Below are 20,849 nucleotides of genomic sequence, written 5' to 3' on the forward strand. Positions count from 1 at the left end.
TATTTTGTCTTCATTTATGGTTAAAATTGTGTTTGCCAGGTAGATGATGGCCAGCCTGGTCTATATTGTGAGACACTGTCTGGAAAAACAACAAAAATGTTTTGTGTCCCAGAGGAAATTTGGGGTCATTGTCAGATAATTGAAAATTTTATTGTTCTATTATATAACCTTCAAGTGCTCTTTGGCAGTCTAGTAGAGAAAGCTTCGTTGTGTTCTAAGTATTAATTTTACTTAGAAGTGAGTATCTTCATTTGTTATAGAAAAATGAGTTCATTATTTATTAGTGGCAAATTATTCTCATTTTGTGAATAGAACATTTTAATTTACACTAAACATGAAGACACCCTTATAATTAAGAATAATGTAATTTAGATGATTATTTACAAAAAATGAAAACCTCAGGTGATTTTTTTAAAAAAAACACAAAACAAAACAAATAGTCTTGATTTAGTGTTACACATGGTAGAAACAAAATAGGGACATAAATGCTACATGTTAATTAACAAACACTCGCGGGGCAGTGGAGGCGCGCACCTTTAATCCCAGCACTTGGGAGGTAGAGGCAGTTGGATTTCTGAGTTTAAGGCCAGCCTGGTCTACAGAGTGAGCCAGGGCTATACAGAGAAACCCTGTCTCAAAAAAACAAGACAATAATAAAATAAACAGGAAAAAACAAAACCCTCTCTGGCTAAGGAAGACAGTTCAGTGAAGTGCTCCCATATAAGCATGAAGTCCTGAGTTCATGCCCCTCACCCCTGTAAAACACTGTGAATGGTGAATGCTTGTAGTTTCAGTCCCAGAGTGTGTATGGGTGCGTGGTAGTGTGGAGGTGGGGAGTTGGGAGGGTGAGGGCAGGTAGATCCCAGGAGCTGCCTGGCCAGCCAGCCTAGACTGACTGGTGAGCCCCAGGTCTCAGGGAGAGACTTGGCTTAAAAACAAAAACTACAAACACTAAGTGGATAGGTAGCTCCTGGGAACACCTACCCAAAGCTGACTTCTGGCCTTTACAGACATGCACATATGCACACACACATCCCTTTAGAATAAGAAGGTTGGCCCAGTGTGGTACATGCCTTTGAGCCAGCCCTTGGAAGGCAGAGGCAGGAGTCCAGAGTGTATTAACGTTGATTTATGTTGAGTGATAGGAGTCAATAACTCTTTATATACACTTTCTTACTCTGCTAAAGTCTTTTAGAGTTTTTATGAGAATTTTTGAGAATGCTACATGCTTTAGGTACTAAAACGATCTTTTACAGCTCTAATGAATTGGAATATAATGGATTTAAGGATTATTTTAGAAAAGCTACTTATTTTGATAATTTTGATGCTCAAAATGCCAATGATAGGAAAGTAGAATTAGAGGTAAGCAGCCAACGCCCATGTAAAGTGACATACAGCCCTGTGTTACTCACACATACATCCTGTGTTACTAGCAAGTGGCTGAATGTAGGATTTGATCCTACATTCTGGGGCTGCAGAGAATAGGGTGTCATGACCTCTGACTCACTATGTACCCATTTAACTCCTTGTCCCTTATTCTCTACCTCCTACTACTCAAATTCCTTATCTTACCTCAGCCACCCCAGTGCTGGAATTACGGGTTTGCTCTGTTGTATCTTGTACTACAGTCCTTTCGCATATACCCATCTTACCAAGCTGCAGCCGCTCAAGTGGTTTTGGTTGCAAGCCTTGCCTTCAATGGCTGAGACAGTTCTCTAGCCCTCGTGGGTCTTTGCTGACCATGGTATTCCTCTTCCTGCCTGTAATCCTTTCCCCTCCGTTCTTCCAGGTTTCTTTTTCTGTTTTCACTTTAAATGCCACCTTCTCTGCCCACTCTGTCCACGGTAGTCCCTCAGTTTTTCTTGTAACAGGTATCAATGTTTTGATTCTTATGTTTTCATATCTTTAACCTTTACAAAGACTGGGTGAAGCAAGGCCATCCTCGAATCTCTGGTGCTTAATGGTCTTTTGTAGATATTAGCTATTGGCATAGTTGTGGAATAAGAACACATAGATTAACTCCTCCAGTGATAAAATACAGAAAATTTAAAAAAAAAAGTCTTTGTTTGCAAAGAGGGAGGACCTAATTTAGCAGCATAATCTGGTTAAACTTGTAGGTTAAAAAAAGCAAAGTGATCTGGGCAGTGGTTCCCAGCACTCAGGAGGCAGAAGCAGAAGAATCTCTAGTTCAGTCAGACTGGACCCAGGACAGCCAGGACTACCCTGAGAAACCTTGTCTCGAAAATCCATCCCTCCCCCCCAAAAAGCCAAGAAGTGAATGAATAAATTCTCAGAAACAAAGACCCTGTATACACAGACATGTATGGATCAGCTGTTCTCCGTCAGCATTTTCAGGAGGTAAAACGTAACTGCCCACAATGTAGAATGCTGAAATAAATGAGGGACAGGTTTTCTCTGTAACGCCCACTGTCCTGAGTCTCCCCAGCAGATGACTAGACTACGGTTCCCAGCAGTCCCGTGAGAGCCCGCCCCTCGAGGCATGACGCCACTTTCAGGGCGGGGCTACCTTATGGCCCCGCCCTGCGCCGCCGCGCCCTCCCCCAGGGTTGTGGCCACGCGCAGCGGCAGCGGTTGTTCCGCTTCCCCTCCGGCCCGGGCCGTCGCCATTGCCGAAGGCTCCTGCCCTCCCCTCCCTGGCCCAGGGGGTTCTGCGCCTCGGCCTCAGTTGCGACAGCCGCGCCCCGCGCCGCTCCCCTCCGCCCTGCCCTCCTCCCTCTCTGCTCCCCAGCGCAGTGCTCGCCCGCGTCGGCCCGGCATCCCGCCCTGGGTCGGGCGGAGACCTTTCCTCTCTGGTAAGTGCGGACGCCCGCTTTCTCGGGCGGCCGAGCCGACGCCCTCCTCCCGCCTCCGCGGCCTGGGCCCAGCGGGCCCGGGACGCCAGCACCTGCGGGCGGGCCCGCGGCTCCGGGCGGTGGCTCATTGTCTGCGCCCTAGCTTTCAGCTTCGGCCGAGAGGAAGCTTGCTGGGCTGTGGGGACCCTGGCACCCCGGCCGTCCTTGCCCTTCTCTCCCGCCGGCGCTGCACCGGACGACTCGGGTTTGTTCCTAGATGTTCCCTCCTTTACCAGCTGCGTTCTCTTGCTGCCTCGTCGCTCGGGAATCCCGTCGCGAGCTCCTTAAGTTCAGTTTGTAAACTCTTCCTGGTTCTCCACATTAGGAAAAAGTTTTGCAGGGCTCTGGGAGTCTGCGCTTAAGATCAAAACTTAAGGATCTTAGAGTTTTTGCTTGATCTTCAGCCAGGAGGTGAATATTTGCTTCTTAAGGTTAACTTGGGCTGAGGTTGGCTTTTCACCATGTTTGGCTGTCTGAAACACACGCGCCCTCACTCACCAAAAAAAAAAAAAAAAAAAAAAAAAAAAGTTGCTGCAAATAACTTAGTGGACTCAGCCTTTTGATTAGTTCTAGATCAAGTCGTCCAAGACTGAAGTGTGTAAAATAGTTGCCATTGTGGCTTGATGGGAGGTTCTCCCCATCCCCTGTCTTTAGAAATAGGTAGAGTGGAAGTGAGATTTGTTTCCTCTTTGACAAATCACCAACTCCCATCGATAGCAGCCAGGTTCTTCTTTACAAGTGACCTGTAGATTTTCTAGCTTTTCGTTTCTAACCGTTTAAAAAAGACAACCAAACCGGTTAGGCCCAAAGTTAGACAACGACGAGCTGTGTTTTGGATGAAGGTTGGGCCCGGCACGGCACGTTTTTCCCCTGCTGTGTTCGACTCTTCCGCTCTTATAAGTAGGCAGGATATTGAAATAAATACACAAGAATTTGCTCTGGGGATTTTTTTTTTTTAGAGCTATCCAAAAGAATAGTATGAATAAAATTAGGTTGGGACGAAGGCAGTGAATAGTAATTTTTAAAGCAGGTTAGGGCATGTCAACTTTGCCAGAAGCTCTGTGGCATTTGTAGAACATTCTTGCTTGTCTTTACTCCGGTTCTTCAGTGTGTGTGTGTGTGTAGGAAGCCTTTTTCATGTGCTTTTACACTCATCCTCTGCCTTTTCTAGACAGGGCCTCATTCCAGCTCAGGCTGTTGTGACACTCTTCCTGTCCCAGCCTTATGGCTGGGATTACACGTGTTAGCCAGCATATTTGGCAGCCTCTGCTTTTAGATCTTTCTAGAGATTAATTAGCCAGGAACACTATTGTACATTTACATCAGGGAGACTGAATTTTATATTGTTGTTTAGATAGATAGATAGATAGATAGATAGATACATAGATAGATAGACAGATAGATAAAGTAACTTTTGGGTTTTGGTAAAAGAGGTTGCCCTACATTAAAAATGTTTTGTTCTTGTTTTCACTAGTCTATTATTATCTTTCCCTATACCAGGCTGTGGGAGGAAATGGATTAGTGTCAAGTATTGTCATCCTTTGGTACCATGAATTGTTCTTAGGTTAATGAGTTGTCTTGACACTAGGGATTTAGGTGTAGAAATGTCAGGGAATGAAAAAGTACCTTGAAGTTAGCTTCTGTTTCTTTCTCTTTTTTAACCCCTTGTACTGGATTGAGCCACAGACTTCCCTGTGATGCTAGGTAAGCGCCCTATCAACTGAGCTGCAACCCCAGCCCTCTCTTTACTTTTGAGACAGTCTCACTCAATTTCCCAGGCTGGTATTGAACCCCATTTCGACCAGTAGGCCTTGAACTGGTGTTCTTTCTTCTCAACCTCCCTAGAAGCAGAGATTGCAAATCTGTGCCCACAGAATGTCTCATTTCTTTCCAAAAGCAGGTGTTATTTTTCTTTTGAGATTAGCTCTTTTTATGATACCCAGGTTTGTTCCAAACTTCTGGACTTGAGATCTGCAATCAGAATCTTAGTAAGTGAGATTACAGATGTACACCTTTGTGTTGGGCATGTAGTCATGTTTTTTTTTTTTTTTTTAAAAAAAAAGGAATTCTTAGGTATTTCACTTATTTTGGGGCCTTGATTCCAAATTTACCTTTTGAGAGAAAGAGATTAATTCTTCAGAGCTTCGTGATACCAGCCCTGAAACCTAAATTCAGGAAGTGATAGTTTTTAGTTAGTATATGTCGGATAAAAGGTTCTCGTGTTCCTTTGATCTTTATGATAGGCAAGTTTCCAAGTAGACATGATGAAGGCTAGTTTTACATATTTTAAATGAGGAAACTTAAAACTTGATTAGCTAAGGATAAAGTCTGAATTATACTTTCACAAAATGCAGGAGCTTGAATAAGTTGACAAGTAGCTATGGCTGAATCCTTACTATCTTCATGAGTATTGGTTATTATAGTAATAATGTTCAGTATACAGTTCTTTTGGTTTTCTGGATTTGGTTCAGATTGGACTGTGTTCAAGTCTTGAGACTGGATCGGTCTTTCTCTCCTCAACCACTTCTAATTACAGAATTAACTGATTGTTGTCTAATTAGAGGGAAGTTGTTACTTGTAAACTGCTGAGTTCTCATAGGTGAAATTCCTAATTTTTTAGGAATTTTTTTAAAAATAATGTGTATGTGTGTTTTGGCTGCGTATATGTGTATGTACCACGTGGGTGCCTATGAAGGCCAGTGTAGGGTGTCAGATCCCAGGAAGTGGAGTTACAGACAGCTGTGAGCTGCCAAGGGCGCTGGGTGCTGAACTGAGTCATCTCTCCTGCCCTTTTTAGTTTTTAAGCCTTTGTAAAAGCAGAGAGAGAAGGTAAAAAGTCCCCAATTAGAATCAAGAAATACTGTTTTCTGTGATCAAAATTAGTTTCACTGCATCGCTTCCTTTCTTTATGTTTTGTTTGTTTGTTTGAGACATGGCTTCTCTGTGTAGCCCTGGCTGTCATGGAACTCACTCTGTAGGCCAGGCTGGCCTCAAACTTAGAGATCCACCTGCCTCTGCTTCCTGTGTGCTGGGATTACAGGTGTGCACCACTACTTCCTGGTTTGGTAATTAGGCTGGACATTCATTCAGTATTGTAAACTTCTTTCCTGTCTTGTGTAGTGAAACTTACTCTGTGTGTCTCAGGAGCTCTTGCTTCTTCTAATTGATCTTAGGCAAGATACCTTTTTTTTTTTTTTTGAGTTTCTTCTTTGAGTTAATTTCATACATGTATGTAGGAAGGAAATTCTGATTATTGTAACCCTTAACTTCCCACCCGTAAGACTCCCATCCCTTACAAGTCTCTTTACTACATATATATCATGCTATATATATATTATGATACATAGGGGTTGTTGTTGTTGTTTTGAGATCTATTAAGGTTATCCAGGGTCTCTTTCTGTTTGATCATGGATTTGTGTCTCTGTTTTTCTATTGCTGTGATAAACACCATGACAAAAAAACAGTTTATTTCATCTTAGAGCAGTTTATAGTCAGTGCATCATTGAAGAAAGTCAAGGCAGGAACTCCAGCAAGAACCTGAATGAGATGAGACCTGAAGCACAGACCATGGAGGAACAATGCTTACTGGCTTGCTGTCCATGGCTATCTCAACTTGCTTTTTCTGTAACACAGTACCACCTGCCCAGGAGTGGCATTGTGTGGCATTGTCCACAGTGGACTGGGCCCTCCCTCATCAATCATTAAGACCAAAATGCCTCTGCCTCAATTTGATGGGGACTTGTCAGTTAAGATCCCCTCTTCTCAAGAGACTCTCCATCAAGTTGACAGAGATGATCCAGCAGTGTGGGACTCCACATCGGAGCCTGTCAGGCACAGTGACTGCACAGCTGAAGACTGATGGTGCCTTTCCCAGAATCCACCAGTAGCCAGGAGTTAGTCAGGTTGCATAGGGTATCAGCTTAGCCTCTGCCTGATACATGATTAACTGTTGATAAGCCTGGTCTAAAATATTAATTTTGCTTTCTCATCTGTTAGATGTGAAAATACTACTGTAAATGCCAATTTTATAGAGCTGTTTAGATCAAATGAAATAATGCAAATTAACAAACAGTAGTTTTTAGTTTGATCTTAAAGATGCTTTAAAACTTAGATTTTTTTCTTTTAATTGGATATATTCTTTATTTACTTTTCAAATGTTGTCCCCTTTCCCAATCCCCCCTCCCCCACTTCTATGAGGGTGTTCCTCCACTCACCCCACTCCCATCTCCCTGTCCTTGATGCCCCTACATTGGGGCATCTATCAAGCCTTCCTAGGACTAAGGACTTCTCCCATTGATGCCTGACAATAGATTTGTTTTTTAAACTGGGCACAGTGGTGATAGCAACCACACCTGTGATAGTCCATACCTGTAGTCCCAGCACTTGAGATATGAAAGCCTTTCCCCATTCCAATTTCTGGGAATTCAGTCAGCCTGAATACAGGAGATTCTGTTCCACAATGAATGAATGAATGAATGAACGAACGAACGAACAAATGATAGGGTCAGGCAGTGGTGGTGCACACCTTTAATCCCAGCACTTGGGAGGCAGAGGCAGGCAGATTTCTGAGTTCAAGGACAGCCTTGTCTACAGAGTGAGTTCCAGGACAGCTAGGGCTATACAGATACCTTGTGGGGGGGGGGGGGAGATGATAATAATATTTTGAAGCTTGTTTTCTGGACAAGTATGACACAGGTCTGACATCTCAGCATGCAGGAGGCTAACAGAAGAGTTTTGAGTTTGTCCTCAAAAACTTTTTTTTTAATATTTATTTATTTATTTGTTTTATGTATGAGTTCACTGTAGCTGTACTGATGGTTTTGAGCATGTGGTTGCTACGAATTCAGGACCTCTGCTCGCTCCAGCTTAAAGATTTGTTTATTATTATTTCTAAGTACACTGTAGCTGTCTTCAGACACATCAGAAGAAGGCATCGGATTTCATTATGGGCTACCATGTGGTTGCTGGGAATTGAACTCTGGACCTTTGGAAGAGCACTCAGTGCTCTTAACTGCTGAGCCATCTCCAGCCCTGTCCTGGGCTACGTAAACACTGCTTCAAAAATGGCTTTCTAGGAGAAGTTGGGCTCACACAACCAGGGATTAAAGGTGTGTGCCACCACCGCAGCCACCAAGCTAGATTAAAAAAAGAAAAAAGAAAAAAGGTAAATTTTTAAATGTAAAAGGTATACATATTTCTCATATAAAATGTGTAAAGTAGTAGACACTATTAAGCAGTCAAAAATTACTTTAGTTTCAACTGTCAGTGGTAACCACCATAACAACGTAGAATAGATTTTCTTGTCTTAAATAGATTCTGGGGCCTGGAGAGATGGCTCAGCAGTTAAGAGCACTGACTGCTCTTTCAGAGGTCCTGAGTTCAAATCCCAGCAACCACATGATAGCTCAACAACCAACCGTAAAATTTCATTTTATATGTTCTAGTGTTCCCTGTAAGTATGTCTGTGTATACTCTATGTGTTTGGTGCCCTCAGAGGCCAGAAGAGGGCAGTGGATTCTCTGGGACTAGAGTTGCCAGACTCTATGGGTGATGGGAACTGAAGGAACACCAGGCCTTTGGAGGGGTGCTCAGCGCTTTCAATTGCTGACCCATCTCTCCAGTTCCCCATTGTTATTTTATTTAATAAGTTAGAAGTAAGCCTCTGTTTAGGGCCTGTATTTTTTACTTGATTTTAATTCTTTTGTTTGGTGTTCCTGAGACAGTCTGAGTCTGTAGCCTGGCTGGCCTTGAACTCATGGTGATCCCCTTTTCTGAGCCATCCAAATGCTAGGACTATAGGTTGAGGTACAATGGCCTGTTCACCTTGATTTTAAAATTGGAAAAAAGGAACCCTTGTGTATTGATCTCCATATACATAATATGGTGATGCCTCATCTTTTTAACAGTTATCCGCTACCCCATTATATGGTACTCTTATCTGTGCTCATTGCTTTTCTAATTCTGAGCCTCGAGAGTCTTTAATGAGCTTCCCATGTATCTGCACATATGCTTGTTTATGTGCTTCCTCTAAGAGGATAAAGTATTTTTTATTATTAAAATTAAAAGACATTTCATTTACATTGTGGGGAGGGACGTGTGAAGGTCAGAGGGCAGCTTGTGGGGTTCTGTTCTTTCTGTGCTCTCCTTCCACGGTCATCAGACTTGGCAACAGGCACCTTCTACCCCCACCCCCCAGCCCCCCAATGAACCCATCCATCTTCCCTACCAAGAGGATTTTAAAATTTTTTTGTTTTTGGAAACAGGGTTTCTGTGTGTAGCCCTCGCTGTCCTGGAACTCAGAGGTCTGCCTCTGCCTCCTGAGTGCTGGGACTAAAGGTGTGTATCACTACCACAGCCTCCTCTGGCTGTGTTTAAGTTTTTTAATAATAGTCATCTTACATATGACATATTTCATCATTGTAGTGATCACTATTGACATTGAATAGCCATCTTGCTGGTATGACATATCTCATTGTAGTGATCACTAGTAATATTGAATGCCCTTTCATGTGTTTGTTGTCATGTATTGACTTTGAAGTTTGGGCAGATCAGCTCCTTACAGTTAGTTTTTCTGAGGACTTAACTCTTCTACTGATGGGTTAAATTAAGGAGCTAGATTGTGGCAGTGATTTAGTTTCATGAGGAAGTTCTGTACAGTTTTCAAAGCTGTATTTTCTTGTATTCCACATCCTTGCAAGCATGTGGATTTTATCTTTTCTAAAACATGTAGTAGCAGTATGTGCTGGGTCATTGTTTCTTAGATGTGCTGTTTGTGTGTCGTCTTTGAGAGGGTGTCTCACGGGCTGTTTTGTCCGTTCTTAACAGAGTTGTTCATTTTCCTGTTACTGGGTAATGAGTTCTTTGTATGTATCTCATGTAATGGTCTTTTATCTCAGGAGCATTTTTTGTGGATATTTCTCCTGCTCTGTGGCTTGTCTCCTCCTATGCCTAACTGATCACTTCATGTGCTCTGGGGTGGTATTGCTTGGTGACAAGTAAGATCTTTCTTGAGATCTTTTTTACAGATTGTATGTTTTCAGTAAAATAATTGTCCTATTTAATATTTTTGTATCTATCCTTACTCTTGGTATTTATTTCTGTGGTGGGGCACAGGTGCATCAGAAGGCACCTTGCAGACTCTGGTTCTCCCCATGTGGCTTCAGTGGATGAACACAAGTTACCAGGCTTAGCCTTGGGCGCCTTTACCTTCCTCGCCAGTCCTGTATTTTCTTTTTGAGAAGGAGTCTCACGTAGCCTGAGGTGACCTAGAACTATGTAGTTTGAACTCTTGATCCTCCTGGCCTAGCCTCTCTACCCTCCTAGTGCTGGGATAACTAGCATTATAGGTATGCACTACATTTTGCTCTGTTCTGTCTTGGATTTTGTTTTAAAATCTTGTCTTTCTTGCATTTTGGTTTTGCTCTCTTAGGTTGCATGTAGTCTGGTGGGTAGCACACATGCCTGTAATTCCAGTGCTGGGAGGCTGAGGCAAAAGGATAGGGAGTTGGAACCTGGCCTCAGTTACAGACTCTAAAGAATAACCTGCTATGGTTTTTATTTACTCTAAAATGGATGTTTAAAAATATGTTGTAAAAGATGATAATAAATAATTCTTTCTGATGTATATTAATGATTGCCTTTGTAATTGCTGTTGGGAAGTTGTTTTTAAATTTTATGGAACCCATGTTGAAGTTACCTTCTTAACCTTTTTTCTTTATTTTTCTTTTTTGGGGGGTGGGGATTCTTTTTTTGTAACAGCTTATTTATTTTTATTTTATATACATTGGTGTTTTGCCTGCACATATGTCTTTGTGAGGGTGTCAGATCTTGGAGTTACAGACAGTTGTGAGCTGCTAAGTTGGTTCTGGGAGTTGAACCCTGGTCCTCTGGAAAAGCAGGCTTCGCTTGCTGCTCTTTCAGAAGACCTAAAGTTTGGGTCCCAGAACCCACATCCAGATTTAACACCCTCTTCTGGACTCCATGGGCACTTCATCTACATGGTACTCACTCACACAGTGACGTATTTTATTTTATTATAATGTAATAAAATAAAATAATTATAATAAAATAAATCTTTAAAAAATCTTTTTGCTCAAAAACATGTGACTTTCCAGATTTGATGATTGTCTTTCCATCCTAAGACTACATATGTGAAGCACCTTCTGATCACAGAGCTACATTCCCTGCCATGTTTGCTTTGTGTGTGTGTGTGTGTGTGTCAGTGTCAGAGAGACAGTGGCACAACACTCGTGGCCACATATCTACTTGCATATGTATGGAGGTCCCAAGTTGACATGGGGTGTCGTCCTTGATTCCTCTACCTTATCCGATGAGTCAGTGTCTCTAGCTGCCATAACCCCATAGCTTGTCAGTAGGGCTAGTCTGGGGAACTGGCTTGCTTCTGGGATCCCCCAGTGTGTGTCCACCTTCTTAGGAGCTGGAATTTCCAGCAAGTCAACACCTCACCCGGCATTTATATGTGTTCTAGGGATCTGGACTCTGGTCCTCATGCTAACACTCTCAGCACTTGAGCCATTGAGCCATCTCTCCAGTTTATTCTGGAGTTTTAAGATACAGTATACACCAGGAGTGGTAGCACAAACCTGTAATCCCAGCACGCCAGAGGCTAAGGTGAGAGATTGGGAGTTCTAGTCTGAAAAGAAAGGAAGATAGACAGACATGTCGCTACTTAGTTAACTCAGGCTCGCCCTTCATTCCTCATTAAACAGTACTTTGTTTTAGACTGTGTGGCATTCCTTTGATAGGAAAGAATTGTGTTGTCCTCATTTGCCCCCTAATGTGGAACTGTGCTTAGGTATTCGCTGCCTCCTCTTCCCTCTCTTGTCTGTTGGCTTTTCCTTTCCCATATTTGAATTGCCATTTAGAGTTTGACCAAACTTAAGGAAAGCTAGATTTCAGAGTGTTTTGTCCATTTTTTAGTTTTTAGTAATCTTTGTTGCTTATGTGTTCTCATTTAACATCATTGTTGGTCATGTTTTATTCTGAGGATGGAGCTTGGATGGAGGCCCAGGAGGAAAGACACAGTGTGGATTACAGAATTTATTTACACTTGCTGTTTTCTCTGCATACCTGGAATGTTCCTTCTTTACTTCTAGAAGCCAGGTGTGCCTTCTGGCTAATGTGTGTACAGACAGGAGCCTCCCCACGTGGGCACTGGCCCTTAGCCTTGCCATGGGCAGCTGCTGCTGTGTTCCTATGGTCTGTGCTCAAAACCAGGACTAAAGCGTCACACAGTCTCCCATGTAACTGTCTAGTCTGGAACTCTATAAAGCTTGTAAACCAGCAACTGGCCTTCAACTCTGTAAGACCCACATGCTTCTGCCTCCCAAGTGCTGATATTAAAGACTCGAGCCACTGTGTCCAGCTTAAGTAAATATTTTAATGAATGAATGAATGAATGGAGAATCTTTATCTTTAAGTAGTGCCATTTAACAGGTAGTGTAAAAATATTAAAAATGTTATTTCTGGAAAGTAGGATAATGAGTATTCTTTATTTTTATTTCAGACTTTATTCTGGATTGAGAGGGTATTTTTACACAGGTTAAATAGGCCTAAGAGGGGATTAAGAGAAAGAGGGGTATTCAGGAAGACTTGCCCCAGGGCATGGGTGTGGTCTGTAAGACCATATTGTAGTGTTTGAGGTTTTTATGATGAGTGACCTTATACTGCTTTTATTTCCAGAATAAAGCACTGTTAAAACTAACCGCTCACAAACTGTAGGTGTTCTTCCTATTGCCCAGGAACTCCACATGTAGCCTTCTAACCTTACTGTCTCCTGAGCTGGATCATACTTGTTCTTCTTACCTAAACCCCACCTCTGCTGCTTGCTACTTGGGCGAGTAAGTTAACATCCAAGCAAAAGCAGAGCATTAACATAAGTGGTGAAAACTGCTGATCTGTCTGTCTTATTAATTGTTAGGGTCAAGATAATGACATTTTTTATTGTCTTGGTTTTCTAGAGTATTACCGTAATAATAGTGATATGTATTCTAATATTTGGGTCTTTATTATTCTAAAGAACAAAAAAAAAAGCCCTTTATTCAACTCTAATACCATTTAACATAATTTTTTTAATCTATGCGTGCGCGTGTGTGTCTATTCTTGTATGCTTAAGGGTACATGAGCCACAGTGCTCTCCTACCTTGTGGGTCTTGGGAGTTAACTTGGTTGTCAGGCTTGGTAAACAGGTGCTTTCACCTGCTTAGCCATCTGGCCAGCACAATGAATACTATCCATTACCTGCAACAGGCTAAAGACAGGGCTGAGTCTGAGTGAACAGTCTAATTAGTTAATCAGATGACTCACTGGATCTGTGCTTGTGGGACTTGTAAGTAGTAAGAGAAATATTCACTGTAGTATTAAGTTAGAAGAAAATTAATGCCATAGCTGTGATTGGTAGTTTCCTGGGAACGTGGCAGTTAGGCCAGGCTTTAGAATGGGTGCTTACTGAATAGCATTGGGGTAGAGTAAGGAGATCAGCTCCTCCTAGCTTGCCCTGAGGCCTCCGAATGTAACACTGAAAAGTCCTTTGACCCAGGAACTCCCTTGTTTCTAGAGGAGGGGAATGGTTAATCACCAAGCTGTGTACTTAACTCCAGTGATATTTCCATCATTCAAATCACTTTTAGATTTGTTTGTTTGTTTTTTGTTTTTTGTTTTTGTTTTTGTTTTTCCGAGACAGGGTTTCTCTGTTTAGCCCTGGCTGTCCTGGAACTCACTTTATAGACCAGGTTGGCTTCGAACTCAGAAATCCATCTGCCTCTGCCTCCCAAGTGCTGGGATTAAAGGCGTGCGCCACCACCGCCAGGCTCACTTTTAGAATTTAGAAATTTTTTATTGGTTCTTTGTGAATTTCACATTGTGCATCCCAATCCGCTCCTCTCTTCCTCTCTTTGTATGCACCCTCTGTCCTTGCAACCTACCCGTCAACAGAGACAAAAGTTTGTTGTGGAAGCTTCAGTGTGTCCTACAGTATACCCTTTTGTTCTTATTTCTTTTCTCACAAAATGGGTTTTTGCAATATCTCATTGGTCTGGTAGGAGGCCTTTGGCTTCTGCTAGTCTATCAATACTAGAATCTCACTGAGACTCTTCAGAGAGGAGTTCTTAAGGATATCCTGTTGTTTGTTGTCCTATTTGGATTATACACTCCAGCAGTTAGTCAGTCGGGTAGATGTTGGGGTGGGCCAATTCAAAGCACTGGATCTGGTTCTGAGAGGTACCTTAGCTAGTCAGCCTACTGCTCGTCTCTCCTGGTCCTCTGCTCCTCTTCAGGCAGGCTCACTAGCATATCCCCTCCCCCATCCAGAACCAACTCTACCCTGCTGCCCAGGTGAGGTACAGGCCCCCTCTCCTGAATGTTCTAGTGGGTGAGGGCCATGCCAGCTCTCCCGCTGCCATATGATGCAAGGGATGATGGAGGGAAGGAGAGGCATCCCTCCCTCATCTGCACCACCACCACCACCCAGCAGACAAGAGGTAGGACTGGGTCTCCTGCTCTCCTACCCCCAGGGCCAGCTCTCCTGTGCTCATATTCTAAGTCAGCCCACCTCTAATTCCTGAAATGTTCAGAGTCTTCTCTCCCCAGTACTACAGCTGACTAGGGGCAGGGGCAGCTCTTCTGTTCTCACCCCCTAGGGCCAACTCTCCCATGATACCCAGATGAGGGGATCAGCCTGGCCTTTGGTGGTAACAGAACTCTGCTGCTGCAAGCCATGGGCCCAGGCAGACATGGACCACAGTCTAGGCCCCACTATGGTCTCAGGTGGCACCACAGCTCCTCACATCAGGCTGTTCCTCACTGCCCTCCAGTCTCCAGTTCTTCCTCTTTCCATTGTGCCCACATCCTTCTGTTTCTTTCTCTTCCGTTTCTCCACCACCTACTTGCTCCCCTTGGTGGCTCATGGGGTCTCTGAGTGTCTGGGGTTGTCTCAGGAGTACTATGTTCTGCTCGGACACTGGTAACAGGCAGGGGTTATCTTGGATATGACCTGCCTGGCAGTGGGTTAGAGGTCATCTCTGGCAAGGTCCCTGCCCATGCCCCTGGCACAGGATGGTCATCTCAGGCTACATTGTTTCAGGAAATGTTAGGCTACTAATCATGCAGATGTTCACAGGTCAGAACACTGAGTAGACATAGCCTCTCCTCTCTGTCACCTACTCATCATGCACATGTGACAGCAGCCACACCCGCACAGCTCTAGGGGAAGAGTTAGAACTTTTTAAATTGTTTTAGAAACATTAGTATATCCTGCAGAGCCTAGTCATTTTTTTCATAAATAAAAAAAATATTTTATATATATGATGTTTTCCCTGCATAGATGTCTATGCATTGCTGTGCCCATGGAGACCAGAGGAGGAGCATGTGATTTCCTAAAACTGGAGTTACTCATGTGGATGGGGGACTTGAATCAACTTCTCTGGGAGAACAACTTGTGCTCTCAACCACTCAGCAATCTCTTTAGCCCTCTTCTTTAAAAAAAAAAAAGAAAAAAAAGCCAGGAGGTGGTAGCCCACGCCTTTAATCCTAGCACTTGGGAGGCAGAGGCAGGTGGATTTCTGTGAGTTTGAGGCCAACCTGGTCTACAGAGTGAGTTCCAGGACAGCCAGGACTATACAGAGAAACACTGTCTCGAAAAAAAAACTATCTATAAACAAACAAATAAACACTACTACTACTACATGTATAATGGCACACACCTTAGGGGAAAGAAATAAAAATGTCAAAATGAAAACAGGTGTGTCACGTAGCTCAGGCTGACCTGAAACTTGTTTTTTTTTGGGGGGGGGGTGTTTGTTTATCTTGTTTTGTGAGTTTCACATTATATACCTCCATCCCACTCATCCCCTATTCCCTCATATCAGCCCTTGCTACTCCCCACCCCCGAAATAACACACATACACACACAAATCAAGCAAACCAAACATAGAAAGCATCTCATCATGGAAGCTATAGTATGTCCCCTGGTCTACCCCTGTCCTGCACCTTCACTTGCAAATGTTCATTGCAGTGAATCGTTGCTGACCTGGAACTTGTAATCCACCTGCTTTAGCTTCTGAGGCAGCTGGCATGGCAGGCATGCTCCACTGGGCCTGGCTTTAGAAAATTTAATGGTCATCTGAAGAAGATACAAAATAATGTCTAGTTTTGTCTGTGTAAAAATCTGTCAGTGAAGTTATACAAAATATGTTGTATGAACACCAAAGGTAGAAAGTGCCTCAAAATGCCGTTCATCAAATTTACCACCATTATGTCTCAAAGTTGGTTGGTTTTTTGTTTGTTTGTTTGTTTTTTGGCAGGGGTGGGGGGGTGTCTCACTTTGTAGCTCTGGCTGTCTTGAAACTGACTATGTAAATCAGGCTGGCCTTGAACTTCCTGAGATACCTGCTCTGCCTCTAGCAGACTCCTACCAATGTTGCCTTGTGTTGTCTTTCAGTTTGCTGTGTAGCTGAAGTTGGCCTTGAGTTCTGATGTCATCTGCCTCCACTTACCAACTGCTAGAGTTAGAGGCGTGTGCCTGGCTTGGTTAGTCTAATTATTCTTGCCAATATTGACAGCATAAAGTAGTATCTGCTGGTGGCCTATTTGCATTTCTATAATAACTGAGGTTGGTCATATTTACTTGTTTGATTATTATTTATTGGATTATTACTAAGATTTGTTTTTCTTTTATATGTCTGCATGAATTCCTGCATGTGTGTGTGAGTACCATGTGTGTGCCTGATGCCCTAGAAGGTCAGAGCAGGGGAACTGGATGTCCTGAACTTGGAGTCATGGGAAATTGTGAGCTACCAAGTGGGTGCTGGGAGTCACACCCAGTGTTCTTACTGCTTAGCCATTTCTCGGATTTCTTCAGCCCCATTTCTTAGATTCTTTGTCTTTTCTCTCTCTTTTTAATCCAGAGTACATTTTAAAAATCTTTGTTTTAAATATCAACCAGCTTGCTGCTTTGATTCTCTTGTGGAGACTGAACATTAAATTTCTAGGAAGTGCTTTCTGTGTAGAACAGTCTCTTGTGTAAACATAGTCTATAATCATTTAAAGAATTTTGACTGTCACATTTAGTCTTTAGCTTGGTGTGTGTGTGTGTGTGTGTGTGTGTGTGTGAGAGAGAGAGAGAGAGAGAGAGAGAGAGAGAGAGAGAGAGAGAGAGAGAGAGAGAGAGTATAGATAGAGACCTGTTCCTTTGCCTGGATCCCTCTAAGCAAAGGGTGAGACGGACTTATGTAAGTTTACCGTATTAGGAAGCAGATTCCCGGAGAGCAGAAGTGTGAGGAAAGGGAAGTGAGGCCTGGAAGGAGTGTTAGCGGCCAAGGGAAGTGTAACCAGTAGCTCCTGTGTTGTCCCATCCAACACAGCATGTGCTACTAGATTCTGAATGTGTGGGTGCGACATAACATGGCAGTATTGTGAATTGTTACTTGTCATGCTGTACCTGATCTCAACAAAAAGCTGTTTGCTTGAGCAAGATGAGCCCAGAGGATCTGAAAAGTTTCAAGTAATGCAATATCAGAAACTAATTTTATAATATAAAATGTTTTCCTATTACGGTGAGTTAAACGTAATTATATATCTATATAATTATTCTTCCAAGGCATATTGGGCCTTTGGACTTCCATGTGTTTTAGAATTGGTCTCATTGTTTTACAAAGACTTCATAGAATTGATGATGATTGTAATGAATCTGTAGATCAGTTTGAAGAGTATCAATTTACAATTTTGAGTAAATTCATAAACATTGATATCTCTTTCCACCTAGGGCTTTAATGTCTTTCAGTACATTTCCCCTTTTAAACATGTAAGCCCACAGTTCCCAAGCCATGCGTAGACTCCAGGGCACGCCACTAAGTTCATAGGCACCATGAAGTCTTAGATTTTAAAGTTAAACAGTGAACAAAATGTATTGGTCTCAGCAGTCTTCTACTTCCAGGAAGACTAGCTTCAACATGGGGTTGTAATGTATTCGATGTCCTGCTTAGTGAAGTGGCTGTTGAGCTGGACTGATGGCCATCAGTGTGGAGTAAGAATCAGGGGTCAAAACTTGCTGTGTCCATCGAATAATGTTACCCATTCAAAGTATTGTTTCCTCTCAACTTACATGTAGTTTTTTCAAGGAAGTACTACCTTTTAAAGACACGAATGGCAAATGAAATTGTTTCAACCAGTTCAGTAAAGAAATGACATGGAGCTGGGTGGTGGCGGCAGCGGCGGCATACGCCTTTAAACCCAGCACTTGGGAGGCAGAGGCAGGTGGATTTCTGAGTTCGAGGACAGCCAGGGCTACACAGAGAAACCCCGTCTCGGAAAAAACAAAAAAAAAACAAAGAGAGAGAGAGAGAGAGAGAGATGACATGGTTAGAAATTTTTCTTTTGGTGTTGGGGTACCATGCAGTAATTAATCTGAGATAAGAGGAATACGGTGAACTGAGAATGTGTCATAGGAATTTTCTATTTTTAATGTTATTATAAATGATAGTTTCAGACAGCTAGTCTCAGCCAGGAGGTGGTGGTGCACACCAGGCAGATCTCTGCATTTGAAGCCAGCCTGGTCAACAGTGAGTTCCAGGACATCCAGGGCTACAGAGAGAAACTCTGTCTTGGGGGGTGGGGGGGGGGGGGGACAAAAACAAACCAAAAAAAAAAATCAATCAACCAATTAATCAATGATGGTCTTTAACCTTTACTTGAGTTTTATAGGTAATCATTTGTGATCAGTAACACTTACTTGGAGACAAAAGGATTTGGTAATAAACGTTTAGATGGTGTGATGGTTAACATTGGTTGTGACCCTAACAGGATTTATAATAACCATGAAAACAAAACTGCGTGTGTGTGAGGGTGTGTCTGGATTAGGTGTGTTGTGGGGAGAACCATCCTAACTCTGGACACTACCATTCCATGGGCTAGTGTCCTGGACTGAATAAAAAGGAGAAAGAAGCTGAGATGGAGTGCTCTGTCTCTGCCTCCTGAATGTGACTGCAGTGTGGCCAGCAGCCTTATTTCCTGCCACCACACCCTCCCCACCACGGTGGCCTGCACATGCAAACTGTGAGCCAAAGCAGACCTTTCTCCTGTACGCTTTTTGTTAGGGATTTTATTACAGCGACCAGAAAAGGAGCTGATGAAACTACAGGGTACTTGGCACATCTGCCTCCCGTTCCCCACCCTACCTTGGTGAAAGAGTAGGCAACTCACAGAGGTAATTAATTGGTTTGCTGGTGACTCAGGGAAGCATCTGAACAGAAAGGTTCATTTTGTTGTCAAGATACAACTGGAATGAACGGCAGCAGTTTGCTTAAATTGGCCAACATTGTTTATTTGAAAAACATTTTCAGGTTTTGTTGTCTGTGTAATACCTTTATGTACTTTTAGATAATACAAAAAAAAGATATGACAGACATGGTGGTGATCCCAGCAATCTGTAGGCTGAGGCAGGCAGGTGGAAAGTGCAGGTCCACCCTGGACTATGTTGGGAGCCTTTCTATCCTCCCTCTGCAAACCTATAAAGTCAGTGTCTTCCCACAAGGAGTAGAGCTCAGGAGAGGAAATGAGATGCATCATATTAGGGATGCAGTGGCAATGTCATGATTTGGTCAGTATGTTTAGTACGCAATGCAGAAAGCTCCCATTGTATTTATCATTGGGTGTGTAAAGACAAGATGAAAGTTAGCAGTCACTAGTAACTTAGTTTTGTTCATCCACACACATTTCAGTTCCTGCCACCCACATGGCAGGTCACAACATCTGTCTGTAACTCCAGATCCAGGGAATCTGATGCCCCCCTGACTTCACCAGCACTAGGCATGTATGGGGCACGCATACATATACATGCAGGCAAACATTTATACACAGAAAATAGGCCTTAGAAAGTTGCCATGGTCAAGCATACCTATAATCCCAACACTTGGAAGCTGGAGGCAGGAAGATAGAAGCTGAAGTTGCCAGGCTTCGTGGCTGTGCCTTTAATCCTAAAACTTGACTTCAAGAGCTAAATGGCTAGACTCTGTCTCTAAACAGTTCAATATCATCCTTCATAAATAGCAAATTTCAGGTCAGCCTGGGCCAGACCTGTTGCCAAATGTATATATCCGTGAGTATTAGTTGATAAGAGTTGTTAAAGCTCATTTTTCCTGAAAACTGAGTATTACACTGGTTTGTTTTTGGTTTTTTGTTGTTGTTTTTGGTTTGGGTTTTTGTTTTTTTGTTTGTTTTTGACTCATCAGAGAATGCAACTGTATTCTACAGGTTAAGTTTACACTATTAAAATGCATTTAGAGTTGAGTATGGTGGTTTATTTCTGCATCTTCAGTGTTCAGGAAGATCACAAGTTCAAGGCCAGCCTTGACTACACAGCAAGCAAAGGAGGGTGGAGGTTGTTAGGGTTTCTCAGTGATTTTTTTTTTTTCCCTTTTCACTATGACTAGGCTCACTAGTTAAGTTTTTTGTTTTGTTTTGTTTTCATTTTTTTTTTTATGCCCAGAGAGATTTACTTTTTGATTTGTCCCTGTAGACTACAGCTTTTTAGATCCTCTTTATGTGAAAGGGACTTACAGTGTATTTTTCAGACTTAGGCAAAATCTGGTTTTGTTGCCTATCCCTTCTGGCTCCCATCAAAGTAGAAAGTAGGTTTTGTCAAACATCATTGAGAATTAGTGGCCTACTCATTCTTTAGAATATTTATTTTCAGTTTGTTTTTTGATTCACTAAAATCTCATTTTATTTACTAGCATTTGTGTGCTAAATTTTTAAAGCTTTTGCTTTTACATTTGATTTGTGCATGAGGAGGTCAGAGGGAAATTTGTAGGCAGACGTAGGCATTCCTTCCTCCGTATAGATTCTGGAGATGGAAAGAACGAGGTCCTCAGACTTGACAGAAAGTATCTTTGCCCGCTGAGCCATCTATCTCCCTGGCACCATGACATAAGTCTTCTGATCAGTCCCATGAACTGTGTATATCTGAGTTCAGTGCAGTTTCAC

The 20,849-nt window shown here is 42.6% G+C and overlaps 1 protein-coding gene and 1 non-coding gene across 5 annotated transcripts in view; one reads left to right on the forward strand and one right to left on the reverse strand.

Moving 5' to 3' along the window:
- The first annotated feature begins 2,578 nt into the window (after positions 1–2,578).
- Pak2 (p21 (RAC1) activated kinase 2) overlaps positions 2,579–20,849 on the forward strand; it is a 61,673-nt gene continuing 43,402 nt past the window's right edge. For all 4 annotated transcript variants that reach the window (XM_052159128.1, XM_052159130.1, XM_052159127.1 and 1 more), the window contains exon 1: positions 2,579–2,813. The gene's annotated coding sequence lies outside the window, so the exon portion shown is untranslated. The remainder of the gene's footprint in view (positions 2,814–20,849) is intronic.
- LOC127666395 (small nucleolar RNA SNORA17) lies at positions 14,955–15,082 on the reverse strand. The gene has a single exon (XR_007973609.1). It is a non-coding gene; the product is annotated as a small nucleolar RNA SNORA17 (small nucleolar RNA).

The sequence above is a fragment of the Apodemus sylvaticus genome, chromosome 15 (assembly GCF_947179515.1).
Source record: "Apodemus sylvaticus chromosome 15, mApoSyl1.1, whole genome shotgun sequence".
Classification (NCBI taxonomy): Eukaryota; Metazoa; Chordata; class Mammalia; order Rodentia; family Muridae; genus Apodemus; species Apodemus sylvaticus.